The sequence below is a fragment of the Lepus europaeus genome, chromosome 3 (assembly GCF_033115175.1).
Source record: "Lepus europaeus isolate LE1 chromosome 3, mLepTim1.pri, whole genome shotgun sequence".
NCBI lineage: Eukaryota > Metazoa > Chordata > Mammalia > Lagomorpha > Leporidae > Lepus > Lepus europaeus.
In genome coordinates, this window is record NC_084829.1 from 16,109,339 (window position 1) to 16,129,329 (window position 19,991).

Consider the following 19,991-nt stretch of genomic DNA (forward strand, 5'->3'; position numbering starts at 1 on the left):
TTCAAAGGCTCAAGCTGTGCTCCAGGAATCCAGAGGACTGCAGGCCTCTGAGCGGGCTGCTGGGAGTTCTCACAAGAGGTCAAGACTGGGGAACTCTCCACCCTTGAAGCTCTTGGAGTCTGAAGCCCTGAATTAGTTGAAAAAGTAATAATTTGCCATACTGTTTATTTTGCTCCTTCAATACAAAAACTTTTTAATTTGTTTATTTGGCAGAGTTAGAACCATCTACTGGTTCATGCCCCAAATGTCCTCAATAGCCAGTACTGGTCCAGGCTGGAGCCAGGAGCCTGGAACTCCATCCAGCTCTCCCATGTGGTGGCAGGGGCCTAAACATTGGGCCAGCTTCCACTGCTTTCCCGGGTGCATTAACAGGGAACTGGGTTGGAAGCAACTGGGACTTGAACTAGTGCTCATGTGGGATGCTGGTGTTGCAGGCAGTGGCTTAGCTCCCAGTATACAAGAACTTCCCATGGGACCAGACTTCTGACTTGTGTGTTCTCACCTGTGGACAAACTATAGGAAAACAAATCACTGTACAAGGTTGCTGGGGAAAAGATGGTTGTCTCCAATGCCAAAATAGGATTAAGTCATTCAGATTCAAAAGCTTGATACAGCCACTGGCAGAGTAAAGATACCCTGGACCCTGGGGTTGATGGAGTTCATTCATTCAGCACATATTTGTTCCTGGCACCAGTCTGGCCCCAGGAAATGTGGTGATAAACAGAAACAAAAGCATATAATTGTGAAATGGAAGCTATTCAGAAGATGATAAATGCTATGGGGAATAAAAGTAGAGAAGAAAGGTGAGAGTGTCAGTAGTGATGGGGTGGGGAGTGTTTTATTTTAAACGAGATGGTGAGGGCAGGCCTCCCAATGTGAAGTAAAGACCTGAAGGACTTGAGAGTGAGCCTCATGGATCTCCAGGGGAGGAACACTGCAGGGCATCAACAGCAGGTGCAAAGGACCTGAGGCAGAAGCTCACTTTGTGTGTTTGAATCACAGCAAGGAGCTGTGTGGCTAGAGAGGGGGAAGAGTGGGGAGTTGTGGTGGATGTGGCGGATGTGATGTGCCAGAGGTGAGTGGGAGGGGTCCGGATCACAGAGGGCCATCCAGGCTGTTGGGAGCAGCGTGGCTTTCCTCTTTCAGTGGGATGGGGCATCCCTGGAGGGTTTGAGCAGGAAAGAGTATGAAGTGGGTCACGTTGTCAGGGGGTACATTAGCTGTTCTGGGGGGAGAGCCAGGACAGAAGCAGAGACCAGTTAGAAGGCACTTGGTAATCAGATGCAACAGTGGCTCATAGCGAGTGGTGTCGGTGGCAGCTCAGCATAATTGGGTTGAGTCTCTTGGCCAGAGCACCATGTCCCCTATCCAGAGCTTGGCAAGCATGGGGATGCCCCCTCCTTGGTTGTCTGTGCCTGTAAGGCTACTCCCTTTGGATTGATGATTCTTGTTTTATAGCTTAATCATCTTGCTCTCACTCATGAGTCATTATTCTCCTTAGAGTGACACTTCATTTTTTTTTTGACAGGCAGAGTGGACAGTGAGAGAGAGAGAGACAGAGAGAAAGGTCTTCCTTTTGCTGTTGGTTCACCCTCCAATGGCCGCCGCAGTAGGCGCGCTGCGGCCGGCGCACCGCGCTGATCCGATGGCAGGAGCCAGGCGCTCTGGTCTCCCATGGGGTGCAGGGCCCAAGGACTTGGGCTATCCTCCACTGCACTCCCTGGTCACAGCAGAGAGCTGGCCTGGAAGTGACACTTCTATTAAGTGCTGATTTTATAAGTTAGCTCTCAGAAAATCTTGTTTTATTTGTAAGTCTGTGGGGCTCCCTCACCATGGTCCCTAGCCATAATAACCTGACTACACGGCAGATGTGGAGAACCTCTTTCCATTTCTGGGCACTCATACCTGTATTTCAGCAGTAGATCAGCCATTCTGGTGAATGGCCTGAGAATCTGATCTCTCCCCTCTCTCAGTGCGCTTATGTCTGCCTGGTCGCCGGAGGGGTTATATCCGATCAGTTCTGTGATCTCCAGCATAGGGTTTGGGATGGAGAGACAACCCCTCTGCACCTGCTCAGGATGCTGCTTCATGATAACTGTGAACTGAATCGGCAAACTTTAGCAGCCAATTCACATTTAGAATCTTTCCTACCCCTAGTGTGCAAAGGTTTGATTCACTGCTCTTCACACTTGGGCCTTCACTGAGCTCTCATGTGCTCCCTGCTTGCCAGGATTCTTCTGCCTTCTCCTCCTCCATGCTCCCAGCTTGGCCTTGGTGAGATTTGTCCTTCCTTTGGCTCCTGTTTGTTCATCTATTTTCACCATTGCTTATCTATTATATCTGTAACTGAACTGGTCAAACTTTCAAGCATTCCTTTCTCATTCTCTCTTGCCTTTGGTTATGTTGTTGGACCTGGCTTTACATTAGCATCAGATGGGGGAGTTTTACAATATTGTGACTGCACTCTAGACCAATTGAACCAGCATCTAGAGGGTGGGCCTGTGTGTCAGTGTGTCTTGAAAGCTCCCCAGATAATTCAATTGTACAATTTCTCTCTCTCTAAATTACTACCAACAGGGCCTGGCACTGCAGACTGTTAACAAGATGCCTAAAGGTTCTCTCTAAATGAGGCCTTACAGAAAGTAAGAGTCAGCCAAGGGGCTGAAAGAAGAAAGTATCCACCATATACAGTTAAGTCTCTATTCACTTCCCAGAGCACATGATCTGTAATGAACGGCAAAGTAATGTAATCTTAGTCTGTAGCCTATTCTCAGTAGCACAACTAGATGTCATTGTATTTTATGTGTATGTGTCAAAAGTGGTAATTTGTTAATATTTTCCCAAAGAAACCTTTTATTTAATGAATATAAATTTCATAAGTACAAAAAAAAAGAAAAATGTCTGTAAAGGTCCTTGGCCCATCTTTTTATTGGTTTGTTTGTTTTGTTGCTGTGGAGTTTCTTGATCATTTTATAGATTCTAGTTGTTAATCCTTTATCAGTTGTGTAGTCTGCAAATAATGTCTCCCATTCTGTTGGTTGCCTCTTCACTTTCCTGACTGTTTCTTTTTCTGTAAAGAAACTTTTCAAAATCAGGCGCTCAAAGCGTTTCGACAGATTCGGGTCATTTTCACAGCAAAATTCAGGGATACATAGAGTTGCGTCAACAGACAATCATAAAATTGGTATTTAAAGGTTTTTTTTTTAAAAAAAGAAACTTTTCAATTTGAGGTAATCCCATTTGTTTACTTTATCTTTGATTCCCCGTGCCTCTGGGGTCTTCTCCAGGAATTCTTTGCCTTTTCCAATGTCTTGAAGAGTTTTCCCTATGCTCTCAATTAATTTCATGGTGTCACAACATATCTCTAGTTCTTTGATCCATGTTGAGTGGAATTTTCTATAAGGTGTAAGGTAGGGGTCTTGATTCACACTTTGACATGTGGACATCCAGTTTTCCCAGCACCATTTGTGGAAGAGGCTGTCCTTGTTCCAGGGGTTGGTTTAGTTCCTTTGTCGAATATGAGTTGGTTATAGATGTTTGGATTGATTTCTGGTGTTTCTATTCTGTTCCATTGGCTATCCATCTGTTTTTGTACCAGTACCAGGCTGTTTTGATTATAACTGTCCTGTAGTATGTCTTGAAGTCTGGAATTGTGATGCCTCTGGCTTTGTTTTTATTGTAAAGGATTGCTTTAGCTATTTGTGGTCTCCTGTTTCTCCATATGAATTTCAACATCACTTTTTCTAGGTCTGTGAAGAATGACTTTGGTATTTTGATTGGTATTGCATTGAACCTGTAAATTGCTTTTGGGAGAATGGACATTTTGATGATACTGATTCTTCCAATCCATGAACATGGCAGATTTTTCCATTTTTTTGTGTCTTCTTCTATTTCTTTCTTTAATGTTTTGTAGTTTTCATCATAGAGGTCTTTGACATCCTTGGCTAAATTTATTCCAAGGTACTTGATTGTTTTTGTGGCTCTTGTGAATGGGATTGATCTTAGAAGTGTTTCCCTGGCCATGGCATTGTCTGTGTATACAAAGGCTGTTGATTTCTGAGCATTGACTTTGTATCCTGCTACTTTACCAAACTCTTCTATGAGTCCCAATAGTCTCTTAGAGGAATTTATTGGATCCCCTATATATAGGATCATGTCTTCTGCAAATAGGGGTAGTTTGACTTTCTCCTTTCCTAGTTGTATCCCTTTAATTTCTTTTTCTTGCCTGATGGCTTGCCTAACACTTCTAGGACTATATTGAATAGTAATGGTGACAATGGGCATCCCTGTCTGGTGCTAGTTTTCATTGGAAATATCTCCAACTCTTCCCCATTCAATATGATGCTGACCATTGGTTTATCATAAATTGTCTTACTTGTGTTGAGGAATGTTCCTTCTAACCCCAACTTGCTTAGTTTTCATCATGAAAGTGTGCTGTAGTTTGTCAAATGCTTTCTCTGCATCTATTGAGATAATCGTATGTTTTTTGTTTCTCAATCTCTTAATGTGATGTATCACATTGTTTGACTTTCGAATATTGAACCATCCCTGCATACCAGGGATAAATTTCATTTGGTCCGGGTGAATGATCTTTCTGATATGTAGTTGGATTTGGTTTGCCAGGATTTTGTTGGGTATTTTTGCATCTATGTTCATTAGGGAGATAGGTCTGTAGTTTTCTTTCTCTGTTGTGTCTTTTCCGGGCTAAGGAATTAAGGTAATATTGGCTTCATAGAAAGAATTTGGGAGGATTCCCTCCCTTTCAATTGTTTTGAATAACTTGAGAAGAACAGGGGTTATTTGTTCTCTAAATGTCTGGTAAAATTCGGTGGTGAAGCCATCCGGTCCTGGGCTCTTCTTTTTCAGTAGTGCATTTATTACTGATTCAATTTCTTTAGTGATTACGGGTCTGTTTAGGTTTTCTATATCTTCACAGCTCGGTTTAGGAAGGTTGTATGTGTCCAGGAATCTATCCATTTCTTCCAGGTTCCACAACTGTTAGCATACATGTCCTTGTAGTGGTTTCTGATGATTCTTTTTATTTCTGTTGTGTTTGTTGTTACATTTCCATTACTATCTTTGATTTTACAGATTTGGGTCTTCTCTCTCCTTTTTTTGGTTAGTTGGGTCAATGGTGTGTCGATTTTGTTTATTTTTTTCAAAGAACCAGCTCTTAGTTTTTTTGATCTTTTGTATTTTTTTATTTCAATTTTGATTATTTCTTCTCTAATCTTGAGTATTTCTTTTCTTCTGCTGGGTTTGGGCTTGATTTGCTGTTGTTTTTCTAAATCCTTGAGGTGCATGGAGAGGTCATTTGTTTGGTTCATTTCCAGTTTCCTTATATAGGCACCAATTGCTATAAACATTCCTCTTAGCACTGCTTTTGCTGTACCCCACAAGTTTTGATAGGTTGTGTTGTCATTTTCATTTGTTTCTAGAAATCTTTTGATTTTGCTTTTGATTACTTCTATGACCCACTGTTCATTCAGAATCATGTTGTCCATTCTCCATGTGTTTGCATATGGTGTAGAGATCTTGGGTCGTTGATTTCGAGTTTCACTGCACTATGGCCTGAGAAGATGTATGGTATGATTTCAATTTTTTTGAATTTGTTGAGGCTCCCTTTATGGCCTCGCATGTGGTCAATCCTAGAGTGTGGCTCATGTACTGGGGAGAAATATGTGAACTCTGTGGCTGTGGGGTGGATAGCTGTGAAGATATCTACTAGGTCTATTGGTCTATAACGTCAATTAGCTCTGTTGTTTCTCTGTTGATTTTTGTCTGGTTGATCTGTCCTTTGGTGAGAGTGGGGTGTTGAAGTCCCCTGTTACTATTGTATTTGAATCTATATCTCCCTTTAAGTCCTTTAGTAATTCTTTCAGGTATCCAGGCACCCTGTAATTAGGTGCGTATACATTTATAATAGTAATGTCTTCATGTTGGATTGATCCTTTAATCATTATATAGTGCCCTTCTCTGTCTCTTTTAATAGTTTTTGTGTTAAAGTCTATTTTGTTTGATATTAGGATGGCCACACCAGCTCTTTTTTGATTTCTGTTAGCTTGGAATATCTTTCTCCATCCTTTTACTTTCAGTCTGCGTGCATCTTTGTTGATAAGGTGTGTTTCCTGAAGGCAGCATATAGATGGATTCTCTTTTTTGATCCAATCAGCTAGTCTGTGTCTCTTGGTAGTAGAGTTAAGGCCATTCACATTCAGTGTGACTACTGTTAAGTACTTTTTCCAGTCATGTTTCCTATAATGAGCTGTTTATGTATTTTGAGATTTGTTTGTACCTTAGTTGGGTTATTTTCTGCATTTGCTTTTTTTGTAGTGAAGTTCTTGTTTTTGTATTTCTGTGTGCAGAATCTCTTTGAGCCAGTGTTGTAGGGTTGGATGTGTGGATACAAATTCTTTCAGTTCTGTTTGTCGTGGAAGATCTTTCTTTCCCCTTCATTCATAAATGATAGCTTTGCAGGGTATAGTATTCTAAGTTGGCATTGTTTGTCTTTTAAAACTTGGAATATATCATGCCATTGTCTCCTTGCCTGTAGTGTTTGCGATGAGAAGTCTGGGGTGAGTCTGATTAACTTACCCCTGAATGTGATTTGTCGTTTTTCTCTGGCACATTTTAGGATTTGTTCTTTGTGTGTCACTGAGCTGAGTGTTGCCACAATGTGTTTCGCTGAATTTCTCTTCTGGTCTAACCTGTTGGGGCTCCTCAGTATTTATTGAATTTGCCTGTTATTATATATTAGCCTCTGTTGGAAGTTTTCTGACATTATTTCATTGAAAACGCCTTCTAATCCATTCTCTCTTTCCACACCTTCAGGGACTCCTATTATCCGAACATTACAACACGTAATTGAATCTTGTAGGTCTCCAACTGTATTTTTTAATTTTCTAATTTCTTCTTCCTGTGCTTGATCTGGCTGTATTATTTTTGGAAGTTTGTCTTTGAGTTCTGATATTCACTCTTCTATTTCATCTGTTTGATTTCTGAGGGATTCCACGGTGTTATTTATATGGTCAATTGAGTTTTTCATTTCCAGAATTTCATTCTGACTTCTCATTAGGATCTCTAATACTTGGGCATGCTTTTATATCAGATCTTGAAACTATTTCTCATTATTTCTAGGTAATCTGATTATTGGTTTTCTGAATTCTTTTTCTGGCATGATTTCAAATTCTTCTTCTTCTGCCTCTGTTATGGATGGTTTAGCCTGTTCCATTGGCAATTCATAAGTTCTCTATACCCTTATTCTGAATTTTTCCGTTGTTCTTTGGCATTTCTGTTTGGCTTAATTTTCAGGTTGATTTCCCTCTGCTATGGGTCTGTACCAATAGCCAATGTAAGCAGGCAGCTCTACCTTCTAGAGTTTGTTTGTTTGTTTATTTTTGGTAACTTGAGTAGGCAACTGTCAGGGCTTTGAGGTTCCAAGCTCCACCCCTTGAGGTCGGTTTCCCTGTTCCTTTGTTCACCCTAAAGTGCCTGGGCCTCACTGATCAGCCGCCTCCCCCTCACTGCGCCCTCTGTGTGAGGAGTTGGGAGTAGCTCCAAACCACCTTTGTCCCCACCACTGAAGTTTCCTCCTTTGGAGGGCGAAAGCAGAGGTCACCATCCTTTATGCCTGAATGTAAACAAACAAAATGACTACTCTCCACCTGCTGCCCCTCTGATTAGAGGGGTGCTGAGACACCGAGGGATCCTGGCATGTTCAGTCCCTCAGTTTGTCTCCCTGGATCGCGCCCTCTTCCCATAGGTGCTATTCACTTTGTTTTGATTTCGATTACCTTCCCCACTGTATTGTGCGTGTCTCACTTGTCCCTCTCAGGGTGGTTGGGGGGCGGGGGCGGCAGCAGTAGCAGCTGTAGTGGCGGTGGCGGTTCCCTTGCTTGTTTTTTTTTTTCATTCTCTTTCTGCAGTTCTGGGCCCCTCTACCTGCCTTGGGGTGGACCCCTACACTCTGGCGTGCTCCTGTGTCACTCTAGCCAACCTTTTGTGGTTCTGTCACCTGACTATCCCCTCTATTCATCAATTTCTCTCTGTGCGACTCTGCATACCTTGCTGCTATACCACCTATTTTTAATTCATTAAAAATGGTACAATAGGGGGGTGAGCGGCAAGATGGCAGAATAGGAAGGGAGCACATTCATAGTTCGGCAAGACACAGGTTAATAAAAGTGGAGATACTGCAGGGTCAAGGAAGAGTAGGGGAAGAAACAGCAGAGGAAACTCTTCCGGAACTAGTGATTCACTGTGGACCTGCATGGAGAGCGTGGGAGCCCAAGTTCGGGACACCAGCGGCAGACTCAACACACCAGCGCTGGAACGCGAGGTGAGCCGAACCTCAATAGCCCAAGACACCAGCGGGCAAGCGGAAAGAGGAGACTAGAGGGAATGAGGCTTGAAACTCCGTAGGGAAAAGTTCACCAGGCTAACTAGAAGAGAGAGAGGAAAAAAAAATGACAAATACGGGCACGAGTTTCTCTCTCTCCGCTCACCCCTCAAAGACGAGCAAGACAAAGAGCAGGCGCCATTTTGGACATACGTCATAAGCAAGGTGACCTCAGGTCTGCACCGGCCCTGAGCTTAGCAGAAAAACCTGATTCTGAGGGGAGGGGTGAAATAACAGGAGATTAGGATCTAACTTGACAACCCAGTGGGAGACTGTAGGAGAATTGGAGCCCACACCGAGGGCAGCAGAAATTCCCTGTGTGGTCCTTGCGAAAGAGCTTCCGATCTCTGGCTCCTGTGGGTATATCATTCGCCTGCTAACTACCTCCAATTCAGTTCAGCTGTGCGGAATCACTTCCCTTTTGAATCAAAAAAGAAAAAGAAAAGAAAGAAAGAGAGATTTACCATGCCTAACCTGAGAGTGTCATCTTTCACACACCCTCAACCCTGAGGAACCAAACACAGCTCTCAGTCCAAACTCATCTCAAGCCTCTAAGGCTCCACCAAAAGCAGACAGTCCACTTAATATAGAGCCATAGTGTAACAAGAAAAAACACCACAGTGAAGAAACCAAATATCTCCAACATGCCAAACAACAAACGCAAAAACCGAGGCAACAAGAACAAGGAAGACACTATGACGCCCCCAAATGAAAAAGACACTTCAATTCAAGATTATGAAGATGATGAGATAGAAGAAATGCAAGAAGCGGATCTCAAAAAATTGATAAGAACATTAATAAGTTCTCAAAAACAAATTCTTGAACTACAAAAATCCTTAATGGACAAGATAGAAAATCTCTCCCGTGAAAATGAAATATTAAGGAGGAATCAAAATGAAATGAAACAACTAGTAGAACAAGAAACTGTGATAGTGACGAGAAATCATAATGAAATGAAGAATTCAATAGATCAAATGACAAACACATTAGAGAGCCTTAAAAACAGAATGGGCGAAGCAGAAGAGAGAATATCAGACTTACAAGACAGAGCACAGGAAAGGAAACAGGCAAACCAAAGAAAAGAAGAAGAAATTAGAAATCTAAAAAATATTGTCGGGAATCTACAGGATACTATTAAAAAACCCAACATTCGGGTTCTAGGAGTTCCTGAAGGCATGGAGAGGGAGAAAGGATTAGAAGGCATTTTCAGTGAGATCCTAGCAGAAAATTTCCCAGGTTTGGAGAAGGACAGAGGCATCTTAGTACAGGAAGCTTACAGAAGCCCTAATAAACATGACCAAAAGAGATCCTCACCACAACACGTTGTAATCAAACTCACCACAGTGAAACACAAAGAAAAGATCCTAAAATGTGCAAGAGAGAAACTTCAGATTACTCTTAGAGGATCTCCAATTAGACTCACAGCAGACTTCTCATCAGAAACCCTACAAGCTAGAAGGGAATGGCGAGACATAGCCCAGGTACTAAGAGAGAAAAACTGCCAGCCCAGAATATTATATCTGGCAAAGCTCTCATTTGTGAATGAAGGTGAAATTAAGACTTTTCGTAGCAAACAGAAACTGAAAGAATTTGTTGCCACTCATCCTGCCCTGCAAAAGATGCTTAAAGATGTATAACACACAGAAACACAGAAACATGAAACATGGTCACCAATATGAAAGAAGGTAAAGGAAGGAAACCTCACAGCAAAAGATCACAGGAAGCTCAATTTCTCTTTGACATAGAATTAAACTCTGATGCTCTGTTAAAGCAGTGTGTTAAAGTAATCTATTATATTCTCTTGATGTCTGTAAAATTCTAATTGTTCAAAAACAGCTGAATTTTTATTAAGAGCTATGGGTTATTTAAATATGTGCTTATTTTCAAAGATTTGAATAATCACCTTGTAACAATGATCAAATTTGGTCTATGTTATGTCATGAATTTAAGAAATCTTATTTCAACCAGATATTTTGGATTTTGAGCCTTCTTGGCATTCTTGACAGGCATTCAAAAAATCAAAGTTTCAAACAATCTGGACTCTAAAATTTCCAGTAAATCCTGGACTTTGGTTTTTCCAGTTTGGGCCCAACTGAAAAAAATCGAAGGACCTATGTCTCTCATCTTATAGAGACACCAACTAATCAGGCTATTTGGATTATATTAGAAGTACTGCGATGTGGTACCAAACTTTCAGTTTCTATAACGCTATTAATACAAATGTTTGAGAATTAAAAAGTCTAATGATTTTGTGTTACTAGACATGATAGTTATCTTAATGAGAAAGCCCCAGAGGCCTAAAGGGTTAAATACTTGTAAAATCCTACAGGTGCTTTCAAAAATACTGTGAAGTAAGCAAGTGCCTCTTGTTGGTTGATAAGTTTATAATTTTAAACATGGCGACTTAAAGTCTTTTGTCATCCACAGTTATATATTATCTGCTGCTCATAAAACTAAAGTGTTGTTGGTTCTGTGTTTAGCTGTCCTCCTGTAGGTTCCTATGGACTTTTTCCAGCCACTTCTATTGTATTCAGTACTTTGGGATGGCTCTGTAAACAGATGAAGCCAATAATGTATTAACAGTACCAACTGAGAGAAAGTATGGTTAACTGAGGTTACTAAAAAGAAAAAGCAATTCCAATCAATTGGCAATCGACAAAAAGAGTTAAAGATTTTAAAAGCTATTATTAATATTGCTATATTGGTCTATTATGCTATGTTATATGTGTGTACATATTGTATGTCCACATGGGGAAATTTTATTAAGAGTTTTATTTTAAATGGCTTATAGATAAGATTGTCCATAAATTTAAGCTGCTAAAATCAATCAAAGATACATTTTAATTTGTGTGACCTGAATCTGTGTATCATATGTTTTAAACTTGTTGGTAGGAAGAAACTAAAACCATTTTAGATGGTTGTGCTTAAGTTTACTGGTTAAACAAACTACACCATGTTAGATATTTAAGAGGTGTTTTCAAATACATGATTCTTAAAATTTATAGAAGGCATTGGACCTTCTGGTAAATGTTTTCTTAAGTTGTTATCTAATGGTTGAAACTGTTTGCTAAGTATTCATGTGATATTGCTAATGTCAGCAAGCGATCTAGGACTTGCTCCCTCATTTCTCTACTCTAAGCCCAACTTGTTCTTTCATTTCTCTATTCTCTTCAAGGTAGGAAACTAATTCTATTATGAAGGAATCTGTAGGACGCACAATTTAATCTTTAGACCTTATAAAAGAGATGGCTAACATTTTTCTGTAATAGCATAGCCAAAATAAGAACTTAAATAATAATCTCATAGCTAGATTCACTTTGCCATCAGCGAAGTATACAGTAAGTAGAAAAAACCTCCCTTTCAGACCAAAGGGAAAGAAAGTTTTAAAGTGAGAATATAATTTTCCTCATGGGCATTGTCTACCTTAGAAAAACTACTACAGAACATGCCTGTGACTATAGACTTGTAGTTCAGGCCACCGAAGATTCGAGATGGGACACGGGCACTCCCTTGACTTGCATCCTCAGGTCTGCTTTAACACAAACCAGGAGGAAAAGAAAGCTAGGCATCAGAAGCAATGGGTGGCAGGCCTATTACTGGCTGATCTGTACAGTGATCTGCCCTCAAGGAGACCCAACAGGCCAGTCCACTGCAGTGGCTTTCAATGTGGTAAGCCTGGGCTTCAGCAGAAGTCAGCTTGTGAAGAGCCCTGGCAGCTCTGCCAAGAGTTGGATCACTGGAAATGGACCTGCCCTGGAGTCGAAAGATGCCCAGGTCAGAGCCACAGATCTTATTGGCTCTAAGCTGAAAAGCCCTTCACTCAGCCCAACTTCCAAAGTGACCACTGCAACTGAGGGGATGGTCAAGTAGGGTCAGCAACATTGCAGGCAGAACTGTAAATTTCTTGTTAGAGATGCAACCCGCCTTTACCTGGCCAGCTCTCCTCCCATGCCAGCCAAGTAATGAAAGTCAACAGAGTGCCTTTCCCTAGGAGGTTCACACCTCCCTTAGGATGTACCCCATGTGAAGAGATAGATAGGTCTGGGCCTCTTAACTTACAAGGCCTAAAGCCCAACAGATTATTATCAAGCCCCTTCTATCAGGTTCTATTTGCCTCTCAATCAGAAAAATTACTTGTAGCTTAGACAGCACCTTTCTTAGCTCCTCTAATAATGACTCTGTCCTTTGTTCTAGACCCTGTCTAGCGCACTTGGGCCTCATTCCTTTGTAATCATAACCTCTACTCTACCACCAATGGCTCTACTCCCAACCTGTGTGTACTGATGGTCCTCTTCCCCACTTAATGCTGTATAATTGTTCTAACCTCTAATGACACTCTTAGGATCATTGGTTACTATCCTCACTCTGTCTTTTATGACCTTGTCTAAATATGATCAGAGTCGGCAAACTTGGAAGGCTTCCATAGCCTTGGCAACTCATGACGACAGCCTAGGGTGGTTACTGCGCCATAAACTAGAGTGTCAATTTGTTGGGTCAACAACAGGAGCCACTGTGTACTTGCTCCTCATGTGGGATCTCTGTCCTTAATGTGCTGTACATTTTGATTTAATGCTATAACTAGTACTCAAACAGTATGTTTCACTTTGTGTTTCTATGTGGGTGCAAACTGTTGCAATCTTTATACTAAATTGATCTTCTGTATATAAAGAGAATTGAAAATGAATCTTGATGTGAATGGAAGGGGAGAGGGAGCGGGAGAGGGGAGGGTTGCGGGTGGGAGGGAAGTTATGGGAGGGGGGAGCCATTGTAATCCATAAGCTGTACACTGGAAATTTATATTCATTAAATAAAAGTTTAAAAGAAAAAAATAGAAAAAAAATGGTACAATAGGGCCAGTGCTGTGGCACAGCAGATTAAAGCCCTGGTCTGAAGTGCCGGCATCCCATATGGGTGCCGGTTCTTGTCCTGGCTGCACCTCTTCCAATCCAGTTCTCTGCAGTGGCCTGGGAAAGCAGTGGAGGATGGCCCAAGTCTTGGCACCTGCACCCATGTGGAAGACCTGAAGGAAGCTCTTGGATCCTGGCTTCAGCTCAGCTCAGCTCCAACCATTGCAGCCATCTGGGGAATGAACCAGCGGATTGAAGACCTTTCTCTCCCTCTCTCTGCCTTTGCCTTTCTGTGACCCTGCCTTTCCAATAAGTAAATACATCCTGAAAAAAAAAAGGTACACAAAGGATCTCATAGAAATGCACTTGAATGGCAATCCTATTTTGTTACTTAGAGTGATGAGGCGTCCAGATTTGAACACCTGATGTTCCTGACATTATGTAGGGAGAATGAGTAGTCACACATCTCCAGACATTTATATTTATTGTTTCATTTTGTTGCTAAAAAAAATTACAAAAATCAGTGCCAGCGCTGTAGTGCAGTGGGTTAAATCCCTGGCCTGAAGTGCTGGCATTCCATATGGGCTCTGGTTATAGTCCCAGCTGCTCCTCATCCAGCTCTCTGCTATGGCCTGGGATGTCAGTAGAAGATGGCCCAACTCCTCGGGCCCCTGCACCCGCGTGGGAGGCCTAGAGGAAGCTCCTGGCTCTTCATTTCAGATTGCCACAGCTCTGGTTTTTGCAGCCATCTGGAGAGTGAACCAGCAGATGGAAGACCTCTCTTTCTGTCTCTACCTCTCTCTGTAACTCTGTCTTTCAAATAAGTAAAATAAAACCTAAAAAGAAAAATTATAAAAATTTGTAAAATTCAAAAAAATTGTACATTAATGATTGGATCATAAATCTAGAATTATTATGAGTCTATATATTTTTTAGACCCTATATATTTTTTAAAACTCAAATATATTCCATCTGGTAGATCCAATATCTAGAAAGCCTGATTTCTCTAATTGTGTTCGTATCTTACACACTGACTAAACCAGTTGAAATAAGTGTTTACTTTATAGACATGGTATACATTATGTTTTAGTTTTTTCATAAGTGTGGTGTAACACATAAATAATTAAATTTATCTCAGAAATTAATCTCCATTGAAGAAATCCAATATGAAAAACAAAAGATGAAACCTGATGTCTCACAGAAACTTTCACAAACTTGCTATTTGGATAATGCTCTGACTTTACTCATAGATGTTCATAATCACCTCTGTGGGGTTCTAGTCTCCAGGGCATAAGTCACATCGACATAGGTAGCGTCTAGATTGTAAATAACACTTCCCTGCTACATGTTAATGATTCTTGGAATGCATATTAGCTACCATAGTGCCATCCTTGTTTAATTAGGCAGAAATCTACCTATGACCATAGATAACAAGAATATAGAGTAAAAGATTTCAAATGCCTTCCCAAAAAGTGCATTTAACAGAATCTAATTTTTGAACTTTTCATCAGTCTGAATCCTAGTAACTTCCACATTAAAAAATGTTCTAGTAAATGTTAATTCAGCTGTTCCATTTAAAGGTGGATAAGACTATGTTGTGTTTACTTAGATTTTCAAAACTTCAGTATCTTGCTCATCTAGAGTTTTTCTGAGTTATTAAGCGAAGGATCACAATGCAAACGTGGATGCATTTGAGCTACATGAGACTGTGACAGCTATGCATTTTTCACTTATGAAAATATAATTCTATTGTAATGCTTGTTCCTTCTGGTAAGTCTTCTCTGCTATCTCCAATAGAAGACATAGGTTATAAAACCAAAGCTCAATGCCATAGGCCTATGTTTTTAAATGAAAACAAGGATGTAAAATGTGTATGAGACTTAAATAACCACAATATACTGATATCCTCTCAAGAGTGAAGATTTAATTTCAAAAAGCACAGTTAGTGGATTTTGAAGTCATGCACCAAGAATTATATGAAATATTTTATGCTTACTATATCATTTACTCCTCATTCTAGCCATCCTTAAAAGGAGATCTAACTAGAATAAGGTTTTTTACAAAGATATATAGACGTTAGTAAGCTTGCTCATGTTCACACAGCAAGGAAGTAGCTCACAGAAGTTACAATAAAATCACATGAGTTCTGAATCTAGAGTCTAGAATCTTAAATATTTTGATACTGCATTTTCCTGCTTAGAAATTGTGCTTCTATGGCAATGTACCTCTTAAATTATAATTAATAAAAGATTAATTTATTTTTTATTTTTAACAAAATTTTAGTTTGACATTTTATGTTTCTAATTTTTATTTTTAATCAGATTTGGCTCATTTGTCTTAAACTTCACTAAAGATACTAAAATGCCAAACAATGGTATCTTAACAGGAACTGAATTCCACATCATAAAGAAAAAAAGGAAAATTAAGTTTCATTTAAAATACAGAATGCCTCCTTTTTCTGCTTCTGTGCCCTAGGTCTCATTTTTATTATTATATTCATTTTTAAATTACAATTAAAATAACATCTAAAGATCAAGACCTAAGACATCAGTAAGGGAAATGCTAACATGCTTAAAATGAAAAGCTCTATATTCAGATTTACAACATTTGTTTACACACAGTATAATTCCCTGCTTGGCAGCATTTCCAGTGAAATTACCTGGGTCTTTTTGTTATTCACAGTTTAGATTGAGTCACTTATGTCTTGCACCTTCTAAGAGATATTTTAGAAAATGTATGCAGAATATAGACATTCAGTGTTTTCATCGGTCATGTAGCACACCTGGCATACTCTGCTCACTTTTGACCATGGGAATTTGAGACACTTGATAAACTGTGTGTCCAGTGGAGAACAACCATAAAACAAGGTAAGAAATTAGAATGCAGTGTTAAGGAACATTGGAATATGTGCTTAGTTTGGAAGATAAATGTAAGAGTATAGTTGATGATAGATATGAATGGTGAAAGGAATTTGACAGATATATAAAATTTTTTAAATATGCCTACATAGACAATATCATCCAGAGATAGGCTTTGAGTAATTGAATTGTTAAAGTGCAAGGAGGTGATTACTGTAAACTTCAGGGTAGTGGATACACGAGGAAACATTCTGTCTCTGCATGTCTTTTGTATACATGTTTGTACATTTTTAAAGTTATGAAATATTTTACAACATTCCAGTTTATCGCTAGACTCTCATGGTAGAGTGGCTAGTCTGAAAAGAAGGCAATAAGAGGTAGATACAATGACAAGGATTTGTTTGTAGTTTCTAGATTTTATATATATATATATATATATATATATAGTTTCTAGAATTAAATATGATCCAAGCACTGTTCCAACTGTTTTCATAAATATTAATCCTTACAACCTCCCTTCCAGGAAAGGAATATTATTAAAATCCATCACATATAAAGAACCTGGGAAAGAAGCAGGCTAAATAATCGCCCAAGGATCCATAGCTTCAAGTGGTAGAGCTGTCGTTTGAGGCCAGCAGCTTTGAAAGTGCTATGTTTGAGTTACCTTATATCCTACTATATAAAAACAGTTCACTCAATAATTAAGTGAAATTTACACTTTACATTTTTGTGCTGAGAAAAACTACAACTCTGTCTCAGACTACTTGATAATTACAGTACCTTTTTTGTAGTTATATTACCATGTTCTAACTGAAATGCTTATAACAATGAACTTGAGATAATTTATGTTCACCTTATTTTGCTATATATCTTCAGCAAATGAGTTTATTCTTTGGACCAAAAGACACTATAGATATAATATACCCAGAATTTGAAGTTCATGATCAGGAATTCTCTGCAGCAAAAGACTTAAATAAATTCAGTCATTAAACATGCCATCTATTTAACAGAATGCTACAAGAACTAGTGAGATTGTTACAGTTTTTATTCTTGTCTGTATTCTTTCAGAGTTGAAACGAGGTGATGCTTTTACATAAAGGGTTCCAGAGCAACCACAAGATCCACTCCTGTAACTGATAAATTCCATGAAGAAAACTAACTCACTTGGCTTCGATGAATGTTTGTTGTTTGAATTCTCTGCCTGGATAATTCTGCTGAATGGCCAGATGAGTAAAATATGACGCAGATTATTACTGCATGTATGTGGCAGCCAAATGGTTCTAGAATGGAATAATCTTTTAACAATGAAACAAATCAATGTGGCTATATAGATCATCTGTAATATAAATGTAGTTCACAAAAGTTTGTAAAAAAATGAATTAACCCCAAAATTTTAAATATAAATTTTATTTCTCAATATGAGCTCCATCAAGTTCAAGACACTTTTGTAGATAAGATCCATTTAGTCCATAACTAAAAAACTGACGATCCTGGGAATTCAATCATGTGAATGCAGTCTTTTAACATTACTAACTCTTTAAAGATTTTTTTTTTAAGATTAGGAAATTGGGCCTGATGTTGTGGCCTGTTGGGTTAAACCACCACTTGCAACACTAGCATCCCAAATGAGTGCCAGTTCAGATCCAGCTCCCTGCTAATGTGCCTAGAAAGCGAAGGAGGATGGCCCAAGGACTTGGGTTCCTGCCACCCACAGGAGAGACCTGGGTGGATGTCCAAGCTCCCGGATTTGGTTTACCCCTAACCCCAGCTGTCGCAGTCATTTGGCAAGTGAAGCAGCAGAGGGAAGCTCACTCTCTTGCTCTCCCTCTCTCTCTGTAACTCTGCCTTTCAAAGAAATAAAATAAATATTTCCAAAAAATTAGGAAACTAAAACAAACCAGAACTTTAAGATGAATGCCTAATAATTTCCCTTTGGAACTCTTGAAAAACTGCTCTTGTGTGATGTGAGACAGGAGCAAGAGGGGTGAATGTTGCGGCACAACAGACTAAGCTGCTGCTTAGGATGGAAGCACACTGTATCTGAGTGCCGGTACCAGTTCAGCTGTTCTGCTTCAATCCAGCTCCCTGCTAATGGAACAGGGAAAGCAGTAGAAGATGGCCCAAGTACCTGGGCCCCTGCTACCCATATGGGTGACCTGGGTGGAGTCTTTCCCATGACTGGATTCTTATACCACTTGGTACCATTGTTGTGATAGTGTTTTGTCTTCAGGGTTATACTGAAGAAGCCATGTTTCTTCTCCTATTACATTCCCTTGAAGCAATGCTTCGGGGCCCGTGCCATGGTGCACTTGGATAATCCTCTGCCTGTGGCACCAGCTTCCAATATTGGGCGCCAGTTCTGGTCCCGGTTGCTCTTCTTCCAGTCCAGCTCTCTGCTGTGGCCCGGGAAGGCAGTGGAGGATGGTCCAAGTGCTTGGGCCCCTGTACCCGCATAGGAGCCCAGGAAAAAGCACCTGGCTCCTGGCTTCAGATCAGCGTAGCAGCCATTAGGAGGGTGAACCAACAGAACAAAGATCTTTCTCTCTGTCCCTCTCTCTCACTGTCTATCTGTCATCTGTCAAATACATATTTTTTTTTTGACAGGCAGTGTGGATAGTGAGAGAGAGAGACAGAGAGGAAGGTCTTCCTTTTTGCCTTTGGTTCACCCTCCAATGGCCACTGTGGCTGGCGCATCGCGCTGATCCGAAGCCAGGAGCCAGGTGTTTCTCCTGGTCTCCCACGCGGGTGCAGGACCCAAGGACTTGGGCCATCCTCCACTGCCTTCCCGGGCCATAGCAGAGAGCTGGCCTGGAAGAGGGGCAACTGGGATAGAATCAGGCGCCCCAACCGTGACTAGAACCCGGTGTGCCGGCGCCGCAAGGCGGAGGATTAGCCTGTTAAGCCACGGCGCCGGCCAATCTGTCAAATAAATATTAAAAAAAATAAAATAAAATAAATGCTTCAAGATCTCTGTCACTTGTTTAAATTTGTTTTAAAAATTTTGTTAAAATTTGTCCCACTGTTAAAATTCTGAAAGTTCTGCCTTTCTATGAGCTGATGCAGATGCAACAGCCTGGCACCTGCCAAGCAGAAATTTAACTCAACTTTAATTCTTCAGTCAGAATGGTTTAACCCAAAACAGTTGAGATATCCATGGTGCTGGCTATTGTTTCTGCTATTAATTAGTTAAGGAACAAACAAGATTCTTTATCTCTCAAATTTTTGTGGATGGTCTACCACTGCAGACTGCATCTTTAACATCATTTCATCACTTCTTGAAATGAGCTGCCATTTGTAAAATGCTGATATCTTTGAGGGCATTGTTTCTATAAATTTTCTGTAAATCATCAATGACTTCACAGTTCTTCCATCCGAGTATCACCATACATTTGATATCTGTGCTCGCTTCAATTTCAATAGAATTCATATTACCCTGATAGCACCCTTTTCATTTAATCATATCAAAGAAATTGATATTTTACTCTTCACAGTACCACAAACTAGACCCTATTCATATTAAAACAAATGAGGATGAGTTTGTTTTGTGGCATAAAATTTTGAAATACATGCATACTTTCTTTCATAATACATATTTTCCATGACTTGTTTGAAGATCCCTTAGATTAGTTATTAAAATTATTTTTGAAACATTTGTGTTTGGTTAAGGCAAGTTAAGGTTAGTAATAAGAAATATCACTATTTCTTATTAACCAAAAACATGTTCACATAAAAAGCAGTGTCCAAACATATACCAAAATTTAGAAAACAACTATACTTGGAATGTTGAGAATGCAAAATATAAGGAAGTTGATACTAATCATGAGTGTGATTATGATAGTTGCTGGTGATGCAGACATTTTAAAATGAATATGAGATGTGATTCTGCTA